Source organism: Haliotis cracherodii, unplaced genomic scaffold (assembly GCF_022045235.1).
Source record: "Haliotis cracherodii isolate W230 unplaced genomic scaffold, xgHalCrac1.p SCAF_14, whole genome shotgun sequence".
NCBI classification, from domain to species: Eukaryota; Metazoa; Mollusca; class Gastropoda; order Lepetellida; family Haliotidae; genus Haliotis; species Haliotis cracherodii.
In genome coordinates, this window is record NW_027266269.1 from 16399577 (window position 1) to 16426585 (window position 27009).

The following is a 27009-nucleotide window of genomic DNA, read 5'->3' on the forward strand; positions in this document are numbered from 1 at the left end:
GCACTTCAACACAAGCAGGTGTCTTGTAAACTTGAATTCATACGTATAAATTCCACTTTAGTTGAAACATGAAAATAGTTGACTGTGTGTGAAACTAGACTATCGCCTTCACTTTGTGGAATAATTATTAACAATTATAACGCGATAGAAATGGGATTATTTACATTTTAGTGTGCTCATCGAGGACAAGGGAGACAACTTTTGAAGAAAACATTCACAAAATGTGAAGTTGAGAAAATATATTCTATTTTTGGTTTGATTTTGTTTGGGAGAGGTGGAACGCAGACGCAGATATACATGAAGTGCACACCAGTCCACACGATGCATGATCAGGTAAGTTTACAACCACTAATAATTTTAAGTACTAATATCAGCTGGCACTTCAACACAAGCAAGTGTCTTGTAAACTTGAATTCATACGTATAAATTCCACTTTAGTTGAAACATGAAAATAGTTGACTGTGTATGACACTAGACTATGGCCTTCACTTTGTGGAATAATTATTAACAATTAAAACGCGATAGAAATGGGATTATTTACATTTTAGTGTGCTCATCGAGGACAAGGGAGACAACTTTCAAGAAAATATTACAAAATGTGAAGTTGAGAAAATATATTTTATTTTTGGTTCGATTTTGTTGGGGAGAGGTGGAACACAGAGCCAGATATACATGAAATACACACCAGTCCACACGATGCATGATCAGGTAAGTTTACAACCACTAATAATTTTAAGTACTAATATCAGCTGGCACTTCAACACAAGCAGGTGTCTTGTAAACTTGAATTCATACGTATAAATTCCACTTTAGTTGAAACATGAAAATAGTTGACTGTGTATGAAACTAGACTATCGCCTTCACTTTGTGGAATAATTATTAACAATTAAAACACGATAGAAATGGGATTATTTACATTTTAGTGTGCTCATCGAGAACAAGGCAGACAACTTTCAAGAAAACATTTACAAAATGTGAAGTTGAAAAAATATATTGTATTTTTGGTTTGATTTTGTTGGGGAGAGGTGGAACGCAGACCCAGATATACATGAAATGTACACCAGTCCACACGACGCATGATCAGGTAAGTTTACAACCACTAATAATTTTAAGTACTAATATCAGCTGGCACTTCAACACAAGCAGGTGTCTTGTAAACTTGAATTCATACGTATAAATTCCACTTTAGTTGAAACATGAAAATAGTTGACTGTGTATGAAACTAGACTATCGCCTTCACTTTGTGGAATAATTATTAACAATTAAAACGCGATAGAAATGGGATTATTTACATTTTAGTGTGCTCATCGAGGACAAGGGAGACAACTTTTGAAGAAAATATTCACAAAATGTGAAGTTGAGAAAACATATTTTATTTTTGGTTTGATTTTGTTGGGGAGAGGTGGAACGCAGACCCAGATATACATGAAGTGCACACCAGTCCACACGATGCATGATCAGGTAAGTTTACAACCACTTATAATTTTAAGTACTAATATCAGCTGGCACTTCAACACAAGCAGGTGTCTTGTAAACTTGAATTCATACGTATAAATTCCACTTTAGTTGAAACATGAAAATAGTTGACTGTGTGTGAAACTAGACTATCGCCTTCACTTTGTGGAATAATTATTAACAATTATAACGCGATAGAAATGGGATTATTTACATTTTAGTGTGCTCATCGAGGACAAGGGAGACAACTTTTGAAGAAAACATTCACAAAATGTGAAGTTGAGAAAATATATTCTATTTTTGGTTTGATTTTGTTGGGGAGAGGTGGAACGCAGACGCAGATATACATGAAGTGCACACCAGTCCACACGATGCATGATCAGGTAAGTTTACAACCACTAATAATTTTAAGTACTAATATCAGCTGGCACTTCAACACAAGCAGGTGTCTTGTAAACTTGAATTCATACGTATAAATTCCACTTTAGTTGAAACATGAAAATAGTTGACTGTGTATGAAACTAGACTATCGCCTTCACTTTGTGGAATAATTATTAACAATTAAAACGCGATAGAAATGGGATTATTTACATTTTAGTGTGCTCATCGAGGACAAGGGAGACAACTTTCAAGAAAATATTACAAAATGTGAAGTTGAGAAAATATATTCTATTTTTGGTTTGATTTTGTTGGGGAGAGGTGGAACACAGAGCCAGATATACATGAAATACACACCAGTCCACACGATGCATGATCAGGTAAGTTTACAACCACTAATAATTTTAAGTACTAATATCAGCTGGCACTTCAACACAAGCAGGTGTCTTGTAAACTTGAATTCATACGTATAAATTCCACTTTAGTTGAAACATGAAAATAGTTGACTGTGTATGAAACTAGACTATCGCCTTCACTTTGTGGAATAATTATTAACAATTAAAACACGATAGAAATGGGATTATTTACATTTTAGTGTGCTCATCGAGAACAAGGGAGACAACTTGCAAGAAAACATTCACAAAATGTGAAGTTGAAAAAATATATTTTATTTTTGGTTTGATTTTGTTGGGGAGAGGTGGAACACAGACCCAGATATACATGAAGTGCACACCAGTCCACACGATGCATGATCAGGTAAGTTTACAACCACTAATAATTTTAAGTACTAATATCAGCTGGCACTTCAACACAAGCAGGTGTCTTGTAAACTTGAATTCATACGTATAAATTCCACTTTAGTTGAAACATGAAAATAGTTGACTGTGTGTGAAACTAGACTATCGCCTTCACTTTGTGGAATAATTATTAACAATTATAACGCGATAGAAATGGGATTATTTACATTTTAGTGTGCTCATCGAGGACAAGGGAGACAACTTTAAAGAAAACATTCACAAAATGTGAAGTTGAGAAAATATATTCTATTTTTGGTTTGATTTTGTTGGGGAGAGGTGGAACACAGAGCCAGATATACATGAAATGCACTCCAGTCCACAACGATGCATGATCAGGTAAGTTTACAACCACTAATAATTTTAAGTACTAATATCAGCTGGCACTTCAACACAAGCAGGTGTCTTGTAAACTTGAATTCATGCGTATAAATTCCACTTTAGTTGAAACATGAAAATAGTTGACTGTGTGTGAAACTAGACTATCGCCTTCACTTTGTGGAATAATTATTAACAATTAAAACGCGATAGAAATGGGATTATTTACATTTTAGTGTGCTCATCGAGGACAAGGGAGACAACTTTTGAAGAAAATATTCACAAAATGTGAAGTTGAAAAAATATATTCTATTTTTGGTTTGATTTTGTTGGGGAGAGGTGGAACGCAGACCCAGATTTACATGAAGTGCACACCAGTCCACACGATGCATGATCAGGTAAGTTTACAACCACTAATAATTTTAAGTACTAATATCAGCTGGCACTTCAACACAAGCAGGTGTCTTGTAAACTTGAATTCATACGTATAAATTCCACTTTAGTTGAAACATGAAAATAGTTGACTGTGTGTGAAACTAGACTATCGCCTTCACTTTGTGGAATAATTATTAACAATTATAACGCGATAGAAATGGGATTATTTACATTTTAGTGTGCTCATCGAGGACAAGGGAGACAACTTTTGAAGAAAACATTCACAAAATGTGAAGTTGAGAAAATATATTCTATTTTTGGTTTGATTTTGTTTGGGAGAGGTGGAACGCAGACGCAGATACACATGAAGTGCACACCAGTCCACACGATGCATGATCAGGTAAGTTTACAACCACTAATAATTTTAAGTACTAATATCAGCTGGCACTTCAACACAAGCAAGTGTCTTGTAAACTTGAATTCATACGTATAAATTCCACTTTAGTTGAAACATGAAAATAGTTGACTGTGTATGACACTAGACTATGGCCTTCACTTTGTGGAATAATTATTAACAATTAAAACGCGATAGAAATGGGATTATTTACATTTTAGTGTGCTCATCGAGGACAAGGGAGACAACTTTCAAGAAAATATTACAAAATGTGAAGTTGAGAAAATATATTTTATTTTTGGTTCGATTTTGTTGGGGAGAGGTGGAACACAGAGCCAGATATACATGAAATACACACCAGTCCACACGATGCATGATCAGGTAAGTTTACAACCACTAATAATTTTAAGTACTAATATCAGCTGGCACTTCAACACAAGCAGGTGTCTTGTAAACTTGAATTCATACGTATAAATTCCACTTTAGTTGAAACATGAAAATAGTTGACTGTGTATGAAACTAGACTATCGCCTTCACTTTGTGGAATAATTATTAACAATTAAAACACGATAGAAATGGGATTATTTACATTTTAGTGTGCTCATCGAGAACAAGGCAGACAACTTTCAAGAAAACATTTACAAAATGTGAAGTTGAAAAAATATATTGTATTTTTGGTTTGATTTTGTTGGGGAGAGGTGGAACGCAGACCCAGATATACATGAAATGTACACCAGTCCACACGACGCATGATCAGGTAAGTTTACAACCACTAATAATTTTAAGTACTAATATCAGCTGGCACTTCAACACAAGCAGGTGTCTTGTAAACTTGAATTCATACGTATAAATTCCACTTTAGTTGAAACATGAAAATAGTTGACTGTGTATGAAACTAGACTATCGCCTTCACTTTGTGGAATAATTATTAACAATTAAAACGCGATAGAAATGGGATTATTTACATTTTAGTGTGCTCATCGAGGACAAGGGAGACAACTTTTGAAGAAAATATTCACAAAATGTGAAGTTGAGAAAACATATTTTATTTTTGGTTTGATTTTGTTGGGGAGAGGTGGAACGCAGACCCAGATATACATGAAGTGCACACCAGTCCACACGATGCATGATCAGGTAAGTTTACAACCACTTATAATTTTAAGTACTAATATCAGCTGGCACTTCAACACAAGCAGGTGTCTTGTAAACTTGAATTCATACGTATAAATTCCACTTTAGTTGAAACATGAAAATAGTTGACTGTGTGTGAAACTAGACTATCGCCTTCACTTTGTGGAATAATTATTAACAATTATAACGCGATAGAAATGGGATTATTTACATTTTAGTGTGCTCATCGAGGACAAGGGAGACAACTTTTGAAGAAAACATTCACAAAATGTGAAGTTGAGAAAATATATTCTATTTTTGGTTTGATTTTGTTGGGGAGAGGTGGAACGCAGACGCAGATATACATGAAGTGCACACCAGTCCACACGATGCATGATCAGGTAAGTTTACAACCACTAATAATTTTAAGTACTAATATCAGCTGGCACTTCAACACAAGCAGGTGTCTTGTAAACTTGAATTCATACGTATAAATTCCACTTTAGTTGAAACATGAAAATAGTTGACTGTGTATGAAACTAGACTATCGCCTTCACTTTGTGGAATAATTATTAACAATTAAAACGCGATAGAAATGGGATTATTTACATTTTAGTGTGCTCATCGAGGACAAGGGAGACAACTTTCAAGAAAATATTACAAAATGTGAAGTTGAGAAAATATATTCTATTTTTGGTTTGATTTTGTTGGGGAGAGGTGGAACACAGAGCCAGATATACATGAAATACACACCAGTCCACACGATGCATGATCAGGTAAGTTTACAACCACTAATAATTTTAAGTACTAATATCAGCTGGCACTTCAACACAAGCAGGTGTCTTGTAAACTTGAATTCATACGTATAAATTCCACTTTAGTTGAAACATGAAAATAGTTGACTGTGTATGAAACTAGACTATCGCCTTCACTTTGTGGAATAATTATTAACAATTAAAACACGATAGAAATGGGATTATTTACATTTTAGTGTGCTCATCGAGAACAAGGGAGACAACTTGCAAGAAAACATTCACAAAATGTGAAGTTGAAAAAATATATTTTATTTTTGGTTTGATTTTGTTGGGGAGAGGTGGAACACAGACCCAGATATACATGAAGTGCACACCAGTCCACACGATGCATGATCAGGTAAGTTTACAACCACTAATAATTTTAAGTACTAATATCAGCTGGCACTTCAACACAAGCAGGTGTCTTGTAAACTTGAATTCATACGTATAAATTCCACTTTAGTTGAAACATGAAAATAGTTGACTGTGTGTGAAACTAAACTATCGCCTTCACTTTGTGGAATAATTATTAACAATTATAACGCGATAGAAATGGGATTATTTACATTTTAGTGTGCTCATCGAGGACAAGGGAGACAACTTTAAAGAAAACATTCACAAAATGTGAAGTTGAGAAAATATATTCTCTTTTTGGTTTGATTTTGTTGGGGAGAGGTGGAACACAGAGCCAGATATACATGAAATGCACTCCAGTCCACAACGATGCATGATCAGGTAAGTTTACAACCACTAATAATTTTAAGTACTAATATCAGCTGGCACTTCAACACAAGCAGGTGTCTTGTAAACTTGAATTCATACGTATAAATTCCACTTTAGTTGAAACATGAAAATAGTTGACTGTGTATGAAACTAGACTATCGCTTTCACTTTGTGGAATAATTATTAACAATTAAAACACGATAGAAATGGGATTATTTACATTTTAGTGTGCTCATCGAGAACAAGGGAGACAACTTGCAAGAAAACATTCACAAAATGTGAAGTTGAAAAAATATATTCTATTTTTGGTTTGATTTTGTTGGGGAGAGGTGGAACGCAGACCCAGATATACATGAAGTGCACACCAGTCCACAACGATGCATGATCAGGTAAGTTTACAACCACTAATAATTTAAAGTACTAATATCAGCTGGCACTTCAACACAAGCAGGTGTCTTGTAAACTTGAATTCATACGTATAAATTCCACTTTAGTTGAAACATGAAAATAGTTGACTGTGTGTGAAACTAGACTATCGCCTTCACTTTGTGGAATAATTATTAACAATTATAACGGGATAGAAATGGGATTATTTACATTTTAGTGTGCTCATCGAGGACAAGGGAGACAACTTTCAAGAAAACATTCACAAAATGTGAAGTTGAGAAAATATATTCTATTTTTGGTTTGATTTTGTTAGGGAGAGGTGGAACACAGAGCCAGATATACATGAAATGCACTCCAGTCCACAACGATGCATGATCAGGTAAGTTTACAACCACTAATAATTTTAAGTACTAATATCAGCTGGCACTTCAACACAAGCAGGTGTCTTGTAAACTTGAATTCATACGTATAAATTCCACTTTAGTTGAAACATGAAAATAGTTGACTGTGTGTGAAACTAGACTATCGCCTTCACTTTGTGGAATAATTATTAACAATTAAAACGCGATAGAAATGGGATTATTTACATTTTAGTGTGCTCATCGAGGACAAGGGAGACAACTTTTGAAGAAAACATTCACAAAATGTGAAGTTGAGAAAATATATTCTATTTTTGGTTTGATTTTGTTGGGGAGAGGTGGAACACAGAGCCAGATATACATGAAATGCACTCCAGTCCACAACGATGCATGATCAGGTAAGTTTACAACCACTAATAATTTTAAGTACTAATATCAGCTGGCACTTCAACACAAGCAGGTGTCTTGTAAACTTGAATTCATACGTATAAATTCCACTTTAGTTGAAACATGAAAATAGTTGACTGTGTGTGAAACTAGACTATCGCCTTCACTTTGTGGAATAATTATTAACAATTAAAACGCGATAGAAATGGGATTATTTACATTTTAGTGTGCTCATCGAGGACAAGGGAGACAACTTTTGAAGAAAATATTCACAAAATGTGAAGTTGAGAAAACATATTTTATTTTTGGTTTGATTTTGTTGGGGAGAGGTGGAACGCAGACCCAGATATACATGAAGTGCACACCAGTCCACACGATGCATGATCAGGTAAGTTTACAACCACTAATAATTTTAAGTACTAATATCAGCTGGCACTTCAACACAAGCAGGTGTCTTGTAAACTTGAATTCATACGTATAAATTCCACTTTAGTTGAAACATGAAAATAGTTGACTGTGTGTGAAACTAGACTATCGCCTTCACTTTGTGGAATAATTATTAACAATTATAACGCGATAGAAATGGGATTATTTACATTTTAGTGTGCTCATCGAGGACAAGGGAGACAACTTTAAAGAAAACATTCACAAAATGTGAAGTTGAGAAAATATATTCTATTTTTGGTTTGATTTTGTTGGGGAGAGGTGGAACACAGAGCCAGATATACATGAAATGCACACCAGTCCACAACGATGCATGATCAGGTAAGTTTACAACCACTAATAATTTTAAGTACTAATATCAGCTGGCACTTCAACACAAGCAGGTGTCTTGTAAACTTGAATTCATACGTATAAATTCCACTTTAGTTGAAACATGAAAATAGTTGACTGTGTATGACACTAGACTATCGCCTTCATTTTGTGGAATAATTATTAACAATTAAAACGCGATAGAAATGGGATTATTTACATTTTAGTGTGCTCATCGAGGACAAGGGAGAAAACTTTTGAAGAAAACATTCACAAAATGTGAAGTTGAGAAAATATATTCTATTTTTGGTTTGATTTTGTTGGGGAGAGGTGGAACGCAGACGCAGATATACATGAAGTGCTCGCCAGTCCACACGATGCATGATCAGGTAAGTTTACAACCACTAATAATTTTAAGTACTAATATCAGCTGGCACTTCAACACAAGCAGGTGTCTTGTAAATTTGAATTCATACGTATAAATTCCACTTTAGTTGAAACATGAAAATAGTTGACTGTGTATGAAACTAGAATATCGCCTTCACTTTGTGGAATAATTATTAACAATTAAAACACGATAGAAATGGGATTATTTACATTTTAGTGTGCTCATCGAGAACAAGGGAGACAACTTTAAAGAAAACATTCACAAAATGTGAAGTTGAAAAAATATATTTTATTTTTGGTTTGATTTTGTTGGGGAGAGGTGGAACGCAGACCCAGATATACATGAAATGTACACCAGTCCACACGACGCATGATCAGGTAAGTTTACAACCACTAATAATTTTAAGTACTAATATCAGCTGGCACTTCAAAACAAGCAGGTGTCTTGTAAACTTGAATTCATACGTATAAATTCCACTTTAGTTGAAACATGAAAATAGTTGACTGTGTATGACACTAGACTATCGCCTTCACTTTGTGGAATAATTATTAATAATTAAAACGCGATAGAAATGGGATTATTTACATTTTAGTGTGCTCATCGAGGACAAGGGAGACAACTTTTGAAGAAAACATTCACAAAATGTGAAGTTGAGAAAATATATTCTATTTTTGGTTTGATTTTGTTGGGGAGAGGTGGAACGCAAACGCAGATATACATGAAGTGCACACCAGTCCACACGACGCATGATCAGGTAAGTTTACAACCACTAATAATTTTAAGTACTAATATCAGCTGGCACTTCAACACAAGCAAGTGTCTTGTAAACTTGAATTCATACGTATAAATTCCACTTTAGTTGAAACATGAAAATAGTTGACTGTGTATGACACTAGACTATGGCCTTCACTTTGTGGAATAATTATTAACAATTAAAACGCGATAGAAATGGGATTATTTACATTTTAGTGTGCTCATCGAGGACAAGGGAGACAACTTTCAAGAAAATATTACAAAATGTGAAGTTGAGAAAATATATTCTATTTTTGGTTTGATTTTGTTGGGGAGAGGTGGAACACAGAGCCAGATATACATGAAATACACACCAGTCCACACGATGCATGATCAGGTAAGTTTACAACCACTAATAATTTTAAGTACTAATATCAGCTGGCACTTCAACACAAGCAGGTGTCTTGTAAACTTGAATTCATACGTATAAATTCCACTTTAGTTGAAACATGAAAATAGTTGACTGTGTATGAAACTAGACTATCGCCTTCACTTTGTGGAATAATTATTAACAATTAAAACACGATAGAAATGGGATTATTTACATTTTAGTGTGCTCATCGAGAACAAGGGAGACAACTTTCAAGAAAACATTCACAAAATGTGAAGTTGAAAAAATATATTTTATTTTTGGTTTGATTTTGTTGGGGAGAGGTGGAACGCAGACCCAGATATACATGAAATGTACACCAGTCCACACGACGCATGATCAGGTAAGTTTACAACCACTAATAATTTTAAGTACTAATATCAGCTGGCACTTCAAAACAAGCAGGTGTCTTGTAAACTTGAATTCATACGTATAAATTCCACTTTAGTTGAAACATGAAAATAGTTGACTGTGTATGACACTAGACTATCGCCTTCACTTTGTGGAATAATTATTAACAATTAAAACGCGATAGAAATGGGATTATTTACATTTTAGTGTGCTCATCGAGGACAAGGGAGACAACTTTTGAAGAAAACATTCACAAAATGTGAAGTTGAGAAAATATATTCTATTTTTGGTTTGATTTTGTTGGGGAGAGGTGGAACGCAGACGCAGATATACATGAAGTGCACACCAGTCCATACGATGCATGATCAGGTAAGTTTACAACCACTAATAATTTTAAGTACTAATATCAGCTGGCACTTCAACACAAGCAGGTGTCTTGTAAACTTGAATTCATACGTATAAATTCCACTTTAGTTGAAACATGAAAATAGTTGACTGTGTGTGAAACTAGACTATCGCCTTCATTTTGTGGAATAATTATTAACAATTATAACGCGATAGAAATGGGATTATTTACATTTTAGTGTGCTCATCGAGGACAAGGGAGACAACTTTTGAAGAAAATATTCACAAAATGTGAAGTTGAGAAAATATATTCTATTTTTGGTTTGATTTTGTTGGGGAGAGGTGGAACGCAGACGCAGATATACATGAAGTGCACACCAGTCCACACGATGCATGATCAGGTAAGTTTACAACCACTAATAATTTTAAGTACTAATATCAGCTGGCACTTCAACACAAGCAAGTGTCTTGTAAACTTGAATTCATACGTATAAATTCCACTTTAGTTGAAACATGAAAATAGTTGACTGTGTATGACACTAGACTATGGCCTTCACTTTGTGGAATAATTATTAACAATTAAAACGCGATAGAAATGGGATTATTTACATTTTAGTGTGCTCATCGAGGACAAGGGAGACAACTTTCAAGAAAATATTACAAAATGTGAAGTTGAGAAAATATATTCTATTTTTGGTTTGATTTTGTTGGGGAGAGGTGGAACACAGAGCCAGATATACATGAAATACACACCAGTCCACACGATGCATGATCAGGTAAGTTTACAACCACTAATAATTTTAAGTACTAATATCAGCTGGCACTTCAACACAAGCAGGTGTCTTGTAAACTTGAATTCATACGTATAAATTCCACTTTAGTTGAAACATGAAAATAGTTGACTGTGTATGAAACTAGACTATCGCCTTCACTTTGTGGAATAATTATTAACAATTAAAACACGATAGAAATGGGATTATTTACATTTTAGTGTGCTCATCGAGAACAAGGGAGACAACTTTCAAGAAAACATTCACAAAATGTGAAGTTGAAAAAATATATTTTATTTTTGGTTTGATTTTGTTGGGGAGAGGTGGAACGCAGACCCAGATATACATGAAATGTACACCAGTCCACACGACGCATGATCAGGTAAGTTTACAACCACTAATAATTTTAAGTACTAATATCAGCTGGCACTTCAAAACAAGCAGGTGTCTTGTAAACTTGAATTCATACGTATAAATTCCACTTTAGTTGAAACATGAAAATAGTTGACTGTGTATGACACTAGACTATCGCCTTCACTTTGTGGAATAATTATTAACAATTAAAACGCGATAGAAATGGGATTATTTACATTTTAGTGTGCTCATCGAGGACAAGGGAGACAACTTTTGAAGAAAACATTCACAAAATGTGAAGTTGAGAAAATATATTCTATTTTTGGTTTGATTTTGTTGGGGAGAGGTGGAACGGAGACCCAGATATATATGAAGTGCACACCAGTCCACACGATGCATGATCAGGTAAGTTTACAACCACTAATAATTTTAAGTACTAATATCAGCTGGCACTTCAAAACAAGCAGGTGTCTTGTAAACTTGAATTCATACGTATAAATTCCGCTTTAGTTGAAACATGAAAATAGTTGACTGTGTGTGAAACTAGACTATCGCCTTCACTTTGTGGAATAATTATTAACAATTATAACGCGATAGAAATGGGATTATTTACATTTTAGTGTGCTCATCGAGGACAAGGGAGACAACTTTTGAAGAAAACATTCACAAAATGTGAAGTTGAGAAAATATATTCCACTTTTGGTTTGATTTTGTTGGGGAGAGGTGGAACGCAGACGCAGATATACATGAAGTGCACACCAGTCCACACGATGCATGATCAGGTAAGTTTACAACCACTAATAATTTTAAGTACTAATATCAGCTGGCACTTCAACACAAGCAAGTGTCTTGTAAACTTGAATTCATACGTATAAATTCCACTTTAGTTGAAACATGAAAATAGTTGACTGTGTATGACACTAGACTATGGCCTTCACTTTGTGGAATAATTATTAATAATTAAAACGCGATAGAAATGGGATTATTTACATTTTAGTGTGCTCATCGAGGACAAGGGAGACAACTTTCAAGAAAATTTTACAAAATATGAAGTTGAGAAAATATATTCTATTTTTGGTTTGATTTTGTTGGGGAGAGGTGGAACACAGAGCCAGATATACATGAAATACACACCAGTCCACACGATGCATGATCAGGTAAGTTTACAACCACTAATAATTTTAAGTACTAATATCAGCTGGCACTTCAACACAAGCAGGTGTCTTGTAAACTTGAATTCATACGTATAAATTCCACTTTAGTTGAAACATGAAAATAGTTGACTGTGTATGAAACTAGACTATCGCCTTCACTTTGTGGAATAATTATTAACAATTAAAACACGATAGAAATGGGATTATTTACATTTTAGTGTGCTCATCGAGAACAAGGGAGACAACTTTAAAGAAAACATTCACAAAATGTGAAGTTGAAAAAATATATTTTATTTTTGGTTTGATTTTGTTGGGGAGAGGTGGAACGCAGACCCAGATATACATGAAGTGCACACCAGTCCACAACGATGCATGATCAGGTAAGTTTACAACCACTAATAATTTTAAGTACTAATATCAGCTGGCACTTCAAAACAAGCAGGTGTCTTGTAAACTTGAATTCATACGTATAAATTCCACTTTAGTTGAAACATGAAAATAGTTGACTGTGTGTGAAACTAGACTATCGCCTTCACTTTGTGGAATAATTATTAACAATTATAACGCGATAGAAATGGGATTATTTACATTTTAGTGTGCTCATCGAGGACAAGGGAGACAACTTTAAAGAAAACATTCACAAAATGTGAAGTTGAGAAAATATATTCTATTTTTGGTTTGATTTTGTTGGGGAGAGGTGGAACACAGAGCCAGATATACATGAAATGCACACCAGTCCACAACGATGCATGATCAGGTAAGTTTACAACCACTAATAATTTTAAGTACTAATATCAGCTGGCACTTCAACACAAGCAGGTGTCTTGTAAACTTGAATTCATACGTATAAATTCCACTTTAGTTGAAACATGAAAATAGTTGACTGTGTGTGACACTAGACTATCGCCTTCACTTTGTGGAATAATTATTAACAATTAAAACGCGATAGAAATGGGATTATTTACATTTTAGTGTGCTCATCGAGGACAAGGGAGACAACTTTTGAAGAAAACATTCACAAAATGTGAAGTTGAGAAAATATATTCTATTTTTGGTTTGATTTTGTTGGGGAGAGGTGGAACGCAGACGCAGATATACATGAAATGCACACCAGTCCACACGATGCATGATCAGGTAAGTTTACAACCACTAATAATTTTAAGTACTAATATCAGCTGGCACTTCAACACAAGCAAGTGTCTTGTAAACTTGAATTCATACGTATAAATTCCACTTTAGTTGAAACATGAAAATAGTTGACTGTGTATGACACTAGACTATGGCCTTCACTTTGTGGAATAATTATTAACAATGAAAACGCGATAGAAATGGGATTATTTACATTTTAGTGTGCTCACCGAGGACAAGGGAGACAACTTTCAAGAAAATATTACAAAATGTGAAGTTGAGAAAATATATTCTATTTTTGGTTTGATTTTGTTGGGGAGAGGTGGAACACAGAGCCAGATATACATGAAATACACACCAGTCCACACGATGCATGATCAGGTAAGTTTACAACCACTAATAATTTTAAGTACTAATATCAGCTGGCACTTCAACACAAGCAGGTGTCTTGTAAACTTGAATTCATACGTATAAATTCCACTTTAGTTGAAACATGAAAATAGTTGACTGTGTATGAAACTAGACTATCGCCTTCACTTTGTGGAATAATTATTAACAATTAAAACGCGATAGAAATGGGATTATTTACATTTTAGTGTGCTCATCGAGGACAAGGGAGACAACTTTTGAAGAAAACATTCACAAAATGTGAAGTTGAGAAAATATATTCTATTTTTGGTTTGATTTTGTTGGGGAGAGGTGGAACACAGAGCCAGATATATATGAAATGCACTCCAGTCCACAACGATGCATGATCAGGTAAGTTTACAACCACTAATAATTTTAAGTACTAATATCAGCTGGCACTTCAACACAAGCAGGTGTCTTGTAAACTTGAATTCATACGTATAAATTCCACTTTAGTTGAAACATGAAAATAGTTGACTGTGTGTGAAACTAGACTATCGCCTTCACTTTGTGGAATAATTATTAACAATTAAAACGCGATAGAAATGGGATTATTTACATTTTAGTGTGCTCATCGAGGACAAGGGAGACAACTTTTGAAGAAAACATTCACAAAATGTGAAGTTGAGAAAATATATTCTATTTTTGGTTTGATTTTGTTGGGGAGAGGTGGAACGCAGACCCAGATATACATGAAGTGCACACCAGTCCACACGATGCATGATCAGGTAAGTTTACAACCACTAATAATTTTAAGTACTAATATCAGCTGGCACTTCAACACAAGCAGGTGTCTTGTAAACTTGAATTCATACGTATAAATTCCACTTTAGTTGAAACATGAAAATAGTTGACTGTGTGTGAAACTAGACTATCGCCTTCACTTTGTGGAATAATTATTAACAATTATAACGCGATAGAAATGGGATTATTTACATTTTAGTGTGCTCATCGAGGACAAGGGAGACAACTTTAAAGAAAACATTCACAAAATGTGAAGTTGAGAAAATATATTCTATTTTTGGTTTGATTTTGTTGGGGAGAGGTGGAACGCAGACCCAGATATACATGAAGTGCACACCAGTCCACACGATGCATGATCAGGTAAGTTTACAACCACTAATAATTTTAAGTACTAATATCAGCTGGCACTTCAAAACAAGCAGGTGTCTTGTAAACTTGAATTCATACGTATAAATTCCACTTTAGTTGAAACATGAAAATAGTTGACTGTGTATGAAACTAGACTATCGCCTTCACTTTGTGGAATAATTATTAACAATTATAACGCGATAGAAATGGGATTATTTACATTTTAGTGTGCTCATCGAGGACAAGGGAGACAACTTTTGAAGAAAACATTCACAAAATGTGAAGTTGAGAAAATATATTCTATTTTTGGTTTGATTTTGTTGGGGAGAGGTGGAACGCAGACCCAGATATACATGAAATGCACACCAGTCCACACGATGCATGATCAGGTAAGTTTACAACCATTAATAATTTTAAGTACTAATATCAGCTGGCACTTCAACACAAGCAAGTGTCTTGTAAACTTGAATTCATACGTATAAATTCCACTTTAGTTGAAACATGAAAATAGTTGACTGTGTATGACACTAGACTATGGCCTTCACTTTGTGGAATAATTATTAACAATTAAAACACGATAGAAATGGGATTATTTACATTTTAGTGTGCTCATCGAGGACAAGGGAGACAACTTTCAAGAAAATATTACAAAATGTGAAGTTGAGAAAATATATTCTATTTTTGGTTTGATTTTGTTGGGGAGAGGTGGAACACAGACCCAGATATACATGAAATACACACCAGTCCACACGATGCATGATCAGGTAAGTTTACAACCACTAATAATTTTAAGTACTAATATCAGCTGGCACTTCAAAACAAGCAGGTGTCTTGTAAACTTGAATTCATACGTATAAATTCCACTTTAGTTGAAACATGAAAATAGTTGACTGTGTATGACACTAGACTATCGCCTTCACTTTGTGGAATAATTATTAACAATTAAAACGCGATAGAAATGGGATTATTTACATTTTAGTGTGCTCATCGAGGACAAGGGAGACAACTTTTGAAGAAAACATTCACAAAATGTGAAGTTGAGAAAATATATTTTATTTTTGGTTTGATTTTGTTGGGGAGAGGTGGAACGCAGACCCAGATATACATGAAATGTACACCAGTCCACACGACGCATGATCAGGTAAGTTTACAACCACTAATAATTTTAAGTACTAATATCAGCTGGCACTTCAAAACAAGCAGGTGTCTTGTAAACTTGAATTCATACGTATAAATTCCACTTTAGTTGAAACATGAAAATAGTTGACTGTGTATGACACTAGACTATCGCCTTCACTTTGTGGAATAATTATTAACAATTAAAACGCGATAGAAATGGGATTATTTACATTTTAGTGTGCTCATCGAGGACAAGGGAGACAACTTTAAAGAAAACATTCACAAAATGTGAAGTTGAGAAAATATATTCTATTTTTGGTTTGATTTTGTTGGGGAGAGGTGGAACGCAGACCCAGATATACATGAAGTGCACACCAGTCCACACGATGCATGATCAGGTAAGTTTACAACCACTAATAATTTTAAGTACTAATATCAGCTGGCACTTCAAAACAAGCAGGTGTCTTGTAAACTTGAATTCATACGTATAAATTCCACTTTAGTTGAAACATGAAAATAGTTGACTGTGTATGAAACTAGACTATCGCCTTCACTTTGTGGAATAATTATTAACAATTATAACGCGATAGAAATGGGATTATTTACATTTTAGTGTGCTCATCGAGGACAAGGGAGACAACTTTTGAAGAAAACATTCACAAAATGTGAAGTTGAGAAAATATATTCTATTTTTGGTTTGATTTTGTTGGGGAGAGGTGGAACGCAGACCCAGATATACATGAAATGCACACCAGTCCACACGATGCATGATCAGGTAAGTTTACAACCATTAATAATTTTAAGTACTAATATCAGCTGGCACTTCAACACAAGCAAGTGTCTTGTAAACTTGAATTCATACGTATAAATTCCACTTTAGTTGAAACATGAAAATAGTTGACTGTGTATGACACTAGACTATGGCCTTCACTTTGTGGAATAATTATTAACAATTAAAACACGATAGAAATGGGATTATTTACATTTTAGTGTGCTCATCGAGGACAAGGGAGACAACTTTCAAGAAAATATTACAAAATGTGAAGTTGAGAAAATATATTCTATTTTTGGTTTGATTTTGTTGGGGAGAGGTGGAACACAGACCCAGATATACATGAAATACACACCAGTCCACACGATGCATGATCAGGTAAGTTTACAACCACTAATAATTTTAAGTACTAATATCAGCTGGCACTTCAAAACAAGCAGGTGTCTTGTAAACTTGAATTCATACGTATAAATTCCACTTTAGTTGAAACATGAAAATAGTTGACTGTGTATGACACTAGACTATCGCCTTCACTTTGTGGAATAATTATTAACAATTAAAACGCGATAGAAATGGGATTATTTACATTTTAGTGTGCTCATCGAGGACAAGGGAGACAACTTTTGAAGAAAACATTCACAAAATGTGAAGTTGAGAAAATATATTTTATTTTTGGTTTGATTTTGTTGGGGAGAGGTGGAACGCAGACCCAGATATACATGAAATGTACACCAGTCCACACGACGCATGATCAGGTAAGTTTACAACCACTAATAATTTTAAGTACTAATATCAGCTGGCACTTCAAAACAAGCAGGTGTCTTGTAAACTTGAATTCATACGTATAAATTCCACTTTAGTTGAAACATGAAAATAGTTGACTGTGTATGACACTAGACTATCGCCTTCACTTTGTGGAATAATTATTAACAATTAAAACACGATAGAAATGGGATTATTTACATTTTAGTGTGCTCATCGAGGACAAGGGAGACAACTTTTGAAGAAAACATTCACAAAATGTGAAGTTGAGAAAATATATTCTATTTTTGGTTTGATTTTGTTGGGGAGAGGTGGAACGCAGACCCAGATATACATGAAGTGCACACCAGTCCACACGATGCATGATCAGGTAAGTTTACAACCACTAATAATTTTAAGTACTAATATCAGCTGGCACTTCAACACAAGCAGGTGTCTTGTAAACTTGAATTCATACGTATAAATTCCACTTTAGTTGAAACATGAAAATAGTTGACTGTGTATGACACTAGACTATCGCCTTCACTTTGTGGAATAATTATTAACAATTAAAACGCGATAGAAATGGGATTATTTACATTTTAGTGTGCTCATCGAGGACAAGGGAGACAACTTTTGAAGAAAACATTCACAAAATGTGAAGTTGAGAAAATATATTTTATTTTTGGTTTGATTTTGTTGGGGAGAGGTGGAACGCAGACCCAGATATACATGAAATGTACACCAGTCCACACGACGCATGATCAGGTAAGTTTACAACCACTAATAATTTTAAGTACTAATATCAGCTGGCACTTCAAAACAAGCAGGTGTCTTGTAAACTTGAATTCATACGTATAAATTCCACTTTAGTTGAAACATGAAAATAGTTGACTGTGTATGACACTAGACTATCGCCTTCACTTTGTGGAATAATTATTAACAATTAAAACACGATAGAAATGGGATTATTTACATTTTAGTGTGCTCATCGAGGACAAGGGAGACAACTTTTGAAGAAAACATTCACAAAATGTGAAGTTGAGAAAATATATTCTATTTTTGGTTTGATTTTGTTGGGGAGAGGTGGAACGCAGACCCAGATATACATGAAGTGCACACCAGTCCACACGATGCATGATCAGGTAAGTTTACAACCACTAATAATTTTAAGTACTAATATCAGCTGGCACTTCAACACAAGCAGGTGTCTTGTAAACTTGAATTCATACGTATAAATTCCACTTTAGTTGAAACATGAAAATAGTTGACTGTGTATGACACTAGACTATCGCCTTCACTTTGTGGAATAATTATTAACAATTAAAACGCGATAGAAATGGGATTATTTACATTTTAGTGTGCTCATCGAGGACAAGGGAGACAACTTTTGAAGAAAACATTCACAAAATGTGAAGTTGAGAAAATATATTTTATTTTTGGTTTGATTTTGTTGGGGAGAGGTGGAACGCAGACCCAGATATACATGAAATGTACACCAGTCCACACGACGCATGATCAGGTAAGTTTACAACCACTAATAATTTTAAGTACTAATATCAGCTGGCACTTCAAAACAAGCAGGTGTCTTGTAAACTTGAATTCATACGTATAAATTCCACTTTAGTTGAAACATGAAAATAGTTGACTGTGTATGACACTAGACTATCGCCTTCACTTTGTGGAATAATTATTAACAATTAAAACGCGATAGAAATGGGATTATTTACATTTTAGTGTGCTCATCGAGGACAAGGGAGACAACTTTTGAAGAAAACATTCACAAAATGTGAAGTTGAGAAAATATATTCTATTTTTGGTTTGATTTTGTTGGGGAGAGGTGGAACGCAGACCCAGATATACATGAAGTGCACACCAGTCCACACGATGCATGATCAGGTAAGTTTACAACCACTAATAATTTTAAGTACTAATATCAGCTGGCACTTCAACACAAGCAGGTGTCTTGTAAACTTGAATTCATACGTATAAATTCCACTTTAGTTGAAACATGAAAATAGTTGACTGTGTGTGAAACTAGACTATCGCCTTCACTTTGTGGAATAATTATTAACAATTATAACGCGATAGAAATGGGATTATTTACATTTTAGTGTGCTCATCGAGGACAAGGGAGACAACTTTAAAGAAAACATTCACAAAATGTGAAGTTGAGAAAATATATTCTATTTTTGGTTTGATTTTGTTGGGGAGAGGTGGAACACAGAGCCAGATATATATGAAATGCACTCCAGTCCACAACGATGCATGATCAGGTAAGTTTACAACCACTAATAATTTTAAGTACTAATATCAGCTGGCACTTCAACACAAGCAGGTGTCTTGTAAACTTGAATTCATACGTATAAATTCCACTTTAGTTGAAACATGAAAATAGTTGACTGTGTATGACACTAGACTATCGCCTTCACTTTGTGGAATAATTATTAACAATTAAAACACGATAGAAATGGGATTATTTACATTTTAGTGTGCTCATCGAGGACAAGGGAGACAACTTTTGAAGAAAACATTCACAAAATGTGAAGTTGAGAAAATATATTCTATTTTTGGTTTGATTTTGTTGGGGAGAGGTGGAACGCAGACCCAGATATACATGAAGTGCACACCAGTCCACACGATGCATGATCAGGTAAGTTTACAACCACTAATAATTTTAAGTACTAATATCAGCTGGCACTTCAACACAAGCAGGTGTCTTGTAAACTTGAATTCATACGTATAAATTCCACTTTAGTTGAAACATGAAAATAGTTGACTGTGTATGACACTAGACTATCGCCTTCACTTTGTGGAATAATTATTAACAATTAAAACGCGATAGAAATGGGATTATTTACATTTTAGTGTGCTCATCGAGGACAAGGGAGACAACTTTTGAAGAAAACATTCACAAAATGTGAAGTTGAGAAAATATATTTTATTTTTGGTTTGATTTTGTTGGGGAGAGGTGGAACGCAGACCCAGATATACATGAAATGTACACCAGTCCACACGACGCATGATCAGGTAAGTTTACAACCACTAATAATTTTAAGTACTAATATCAGCTGGCACTTCAAAACAAGCAGGTGTCTTGTAAACTTGAATTCATACGTATAAATTCCACTTTAGTTGAAACATGAAAATAGTTGACTGTGTATGACACTAGACTATCGCCTTCACTTTGTGGAATAATTATTAACAATTAAAACGCGATAGAAATGGGATTATTTACATTTTAGTGTGCTCATCGAGGACAAGGGAGACAACTTTTGAAGAAAACATTCACAAAATGTGAAGTTGAGAAAATATATTCTATTTTTGGTTTGATTTTGTTGGGGAGAGGTGGAACGCAGACCCAGATATACATGAAGTGCACACCAGTCCACACGATGCATGATCAGGTAAGTTTACAACCACTAATAATTTTAAGTACTAATATCAGCTGGCACTTCAACACAAGCAGGTGTCTTGTAAACTTGAATTCATACGTATAAATTCCACTTTAGTTGAAACATGAAAATAGTTGACTGTGTGTGAAACTAGACTATCGCCTTCACTTTGTGGAATAATTATTAACAATTATAACGCGATAGAAATGGGATTATTTACATTTTAGTGTGCTCATCGAGGACAAGGGAGACAACTTTAAAGAAAACATTCACAAAATGTGAAGTTGAGAAAATATATTCTATTTTTGGTTTGATTTTGTTGGGGAGAGGTGGAACACAGAGCCAGATATATATGAAATGCACTCCAGTCCACAACGATGCATGATCAGGTAAGTTTACAACCACTAATAATTTTAAGTACTAATATCAGCTGGCACTTCAACACAAGCAGGTGTCTTGTAAACTTGAATTCATACGTATAAATTCCACTTTAGTTGAAACATGAAAATAGTTGACTGTGTGTGAAACTAGACTATCGCCTTCACTTTGTGGAATAATTATTAACAATTAAAACGCGATAGAAATGGGATTATTTACATTTTAGTGTGCTCATCGAGGACAAGGGAGACAACTTTTGAAGAAAATATTCACAAAATGTGAAGTTGAGAAAACATATTTTATTTTTGGTTTGATTTTGTTTGAGAGAGGTGGAACGCAGACCCAGATATACATGAAGTGCACACCAGTCCACACGATGCATGATCAGGTAAGTTTACAACCATTAATAATTTTAAGCACTAATATCAGCTGGCACTTCAACACAAGCAAGTGTCTTGTAAACTTGAATTCATACGTATAAATTCCACTTTAGTTGAAACATGAAAATAGTTGACTGTGTATGACACTAGACTATGGCCTTCACTTTGTGGAATAATTATTAACAATTAAAACGCGATAGAAATGGGATTATTTACATTTTAGTGTGCTCATCGAGGACAAGGGAGACAACTTTCAAGAAAATATTACAAAATGTGAAGTTGAGAAAATATATTCTATTTTTGGTTTGATTTTGTTGGGGAGAGGTGGAACGCAGACCCAGATATACATGAAGTGCACACCAGTCCACACGATGCATGATCAGGTAAGTTTACAACCACTAATAATTTTAAGTACTAATATCAGCTGGCACTTCAACACAAGCAGGTGTCTTGTAAACTTGAATTCATACGTATAAATTCCACTTTAGTTGAAACATGAAAATAGTTGACTGTGTGTCAAACTAGACTATCGCCTTCACTTTGTGGAATAATTATTAACAATTATAACGCGATAGAAATGGGATTATTTACATTTTAGTGTGCTCATCGAGGACAAGGGAGACAACTTTAAAGAAAACATTCACAAAATGTGAAGTTGAGAAAATATATTCTATTTTTGGTTTGATTTTGTTGGGGAGAGGTGGAACACAGAGCCAGATATATATGAAATGCACTCCAGTCCACAACGATGCATGATCAGGTAAGTTTACAACCACTAATAATTTTAAGTACTAATATCAGCTGGCACTTCAACACAAGCAGGTGTCTTGTAAACTTGAATTCATACGTATAAATTCCACTTTAGTTGAAACATGAAAATAGTTGACTGTGTGTGAAACTAGACTATCGCCTTCACTTTGTGGAATAATTATTAACAATTAAAACGCGATAGAAATGGGATTATTTACATTTTAGTGTGCTCATCGAGGACAAGGGAGACAACTTTTGAAGAAAATATTCACAAAATGTGAAGTTGAGAAAACATATTTTATTTTTGGTTTGATTTTGTTTGAGAGAGGTGGAACGCAGACCCAGATATACATGAAGTGCACACCAGTCCACACGATGCATGATCAGGTAAGTTTACAACCACTAATAATTTTAAGTACTAATATCAGCTGGCACTTCAAAACAAGCAGGTGTCTTGTAAACTTGAATTCATACGTATAAATTCCACTTTAGTTGAAACATGAAAATAGTTGACTGTGTGTGAAACTAGACTATCGCCTTCACTTTGTGGAATAATTATTAACAATTATAACGCGATAGAAATGGGATTATTTACATTTTAGTGTGCTCATCGAGGACAAGGGAGACAACTTTAAAGAAAACATTCACAAAATGTGAAGTTGAGAAAATATATTCTATTTTTGGTTTGATTTTGTTGGGGAGAGGTGGAACACAGAGCCAGATATACATGAAATGCACACCAGTCCACAACGATGCATGATCAGGTAAGTTTACAACCACTAATAATTTTAAGTACTAATATCAGCTGGCACTTCAACACAAGCAGGTGTCTTGTAAACTTGAATTCATACGTATAAATTCCACTTTAGTTGAAACATGAAAATAGTTGACTGTGTATGACACTAGACTATCGCCTTCACTTTGTGGAATAATTATTAACAATTAAAACGCGATAGAAATGGGATTATTTACATTTTAGTGTGCTCATCGAGGACAAGGGAGACAACTTTTGAAGAAAACATTCACAAAATGTGAAGTTGAGAAAATATATTCTATTTTTGGTTTGATTTTGTTGGGGAGAGGTGGAACGCAGACGCAGATATACATGAAGTGCACACCAGTCCACACGATGCATGATCAGGTAAGTTTACAACCACTAATAATTTTAAGTACTAATATCAGCTGGCACTTCAACACAAGCAAGTGTCTTGTAAACTTGAATTCATACGTATAAATTCCACTTTAGTTGAAACATGAAAATAGTTGACTGTGTATGACACTAGACTATGGCCTTCACTTTGTGGAATAATTATTAACAATTAAAACGCGATAGAAATGGGATTATTTACATTTTAGTGTGCTCACCGAGGACAAGGGAGACAACTTTCAAGAAAATATTACAAAATGTGAAGTTGAGAAAATATATTCTATTTTTGGTTTGATTTTGTTGGGGAGAGGTGGAACACAGAGCCAGATATACATGAAATACACACCAGTCCACACGATGCATGATCAGGTAAGTTTACAACCACTAATAATTTTAAGTACTAATATCAGCTGGCACTTCAACACAAGCAGGTGTCTTGTAAACTTGAATTCATACGTATAAATTCCACTTTAGTTGAAACATGAAAATAGTTGACTGTGTATGAAACTAGACTATCGCCTTCACTTTGTGGAATAATTATTAACAATTAAAACGCGATAGAAATGGGATTATTTACATTTTAGTGTGCTCATCGAGGACAAGGGAGACAACTTTTGAAGAAAACATTCACAAAATGTGAAGTTGAGAAAATATATTTTATTTTTGGTTTGATTTTGTTGGGGAGAGGTGGAACGCAGACCCAGATATACATGAAATGTACACCAGTCCACACGACGCATGATCAGGTAAGTTTACAACCACTAATAATTTTAAGTACTAATATCAGCTGGCACTTCAAAACAAGCAGGTGTCTTGTAAACTTGAATTCATACGTATAAATTCCACTTTAGTTGAAACATGAAAATAGTTGACTGTGTATGACACTAGACTATCGCCTTCACTTTGTGGAATAATTATTAACAATTAAAACGCGATAGAAATGGGATTATTTACATTTTAGTGTGCTCATCGAGGACAAGGGAGACAACTTTTGAAGAAAACATTCACAAAATGTGAAGTTGAGAAAATATATTCTATTTTTGGTTTGATTTTGTTGGGGAGAGGTGGAACGCAGACCCAGATATACATGAAGTGCACACCAGTCCACACGATGCATGATCAGGTAAGTTTACAACCACTAATAATTTTAAGTACTAATATCAGCTGGCACTTCAACACAAGCAGGTGTCTTGTAAACTTGAATTCATACGTATAAATTCCACTTTAGTTGAAACATGAAAATAGTTGACTGTGTGTGAAACTAGACTATCGCCTTCACTTTGTGGAATAATTATTAACAATTATAACGCGATAGAAATGGGATTATTTACATTTTAGTGTGCTCATCGAGGACAAGGGAGACAACTTTTGAAGAAAACATTCACAAAATGTGAAGTTGAGAAAATATATTCTATTTTTGGTTTGATTTTGTTGGGGAGAGGTGGAACGCAGACCCAGATATACATGAAGTGCACACCAGTCCACACGATGCATGATCAGGTAAGTTTACAACCACTAATAATTTTAAGTACTAATATCAGCTGGCACTTCAACACAAGCAGGTGTCTTGTAAACTTGAATTCATACGTATAAATTCCACTTTAGTTGAAACATGAAAATAGTTGACTGTGTGTGAAACTAGACTATCGCCTTCACTTTGTGGAATAATTATTAACAATTATAACGCGATAGAAATGGGATTATTTACATTTTAGTGTGCTCATCGAGGACAAGGGAGACAACTTTAAAGAAAACATTCACAAAATGTGAAGTTGAGAAAATATATTCTATTTTTGGTTTGATTTTGTTGGGGAGAGGTGGAACACAGAGCCAGATATATATGAAATGCACTCCAGTCCACAACGATGCATGATCAGGTAAGTTTACAACCACTAATAATTTTAAGTACTAATATCAGCTGGCACTTCAACACAAGCAGGTGTCTTGTAAACTTGAATTCATACGTATAAATTCCACTTTAGTTGAAACATGAAAATAGTTGACTGTGTATGACACTAGACTATCGCCTTCACTTTGTGGAATAATTATTAACAATTAAAACACGATAGAAATGGGATTATTTACATTTTAGTGTGCTCATCGAGGACAAGGGAGACAACTTTTGAAGAAAACATTCACAAAATGTGAAGTTGAGAAAATATATTCTATTTTTGGTTTGATTTTGTTGGGGAGAGGTGGAACGCAGACCCAGATATACATGAAGTGCACACCAGTCCACACGATGCATGATCAGGTAAGTTTACAACCACTAATAATTTTAAGTACTAATATCAGCTGGCACTTCAACACAAGCAGGTGTCTTGTAAACTTGAATTCATACGTATAAATTCCACTTTAGTTGAAACATGAAAATAGTTGACTGTGTATGACACTAGACTATCGCCTTCACTTTGTGGAATAATTATTAACAATTAAAACGCGATAGAAATGGGATTATTTACATTTTAGTGTGCTCATCGAGGACAAGGGAGACAACTTTTGAAGAAAACATTCACAAAATGTGAAGTTGAGAAAATATATTTTATTTTTGGTTTGATTTTGTTGGGGAGAGGTGGAACGCAGACCCAGATATACATGAAATGTACACCAGTCCACATGACGCATGATCAGGTAAGTTTACAACCACTAATAATTTTAAGTACTAATATCAGCTGGCACTTCAAAACAAGCAGGTGTCTTGTAAACTTGAATTCATACGTATAAATTCCACTTTAGTTGAAACATGAAAATAGTTGACTGTGTATGACACTAGACTATCGCCTTCACTTTGTGGAATAATTATTAACAATTAAAACGCGATAGAAATGGGATTATTTACATTTTAGTGTGCTCATCGAGGACAAGGGAGACAACTTTTGAAGAAAACATTCACAAAATGTGAAGTTGAGAAAATATATTCTATTTTTGGTTTGATTTTGTTGGGGAGA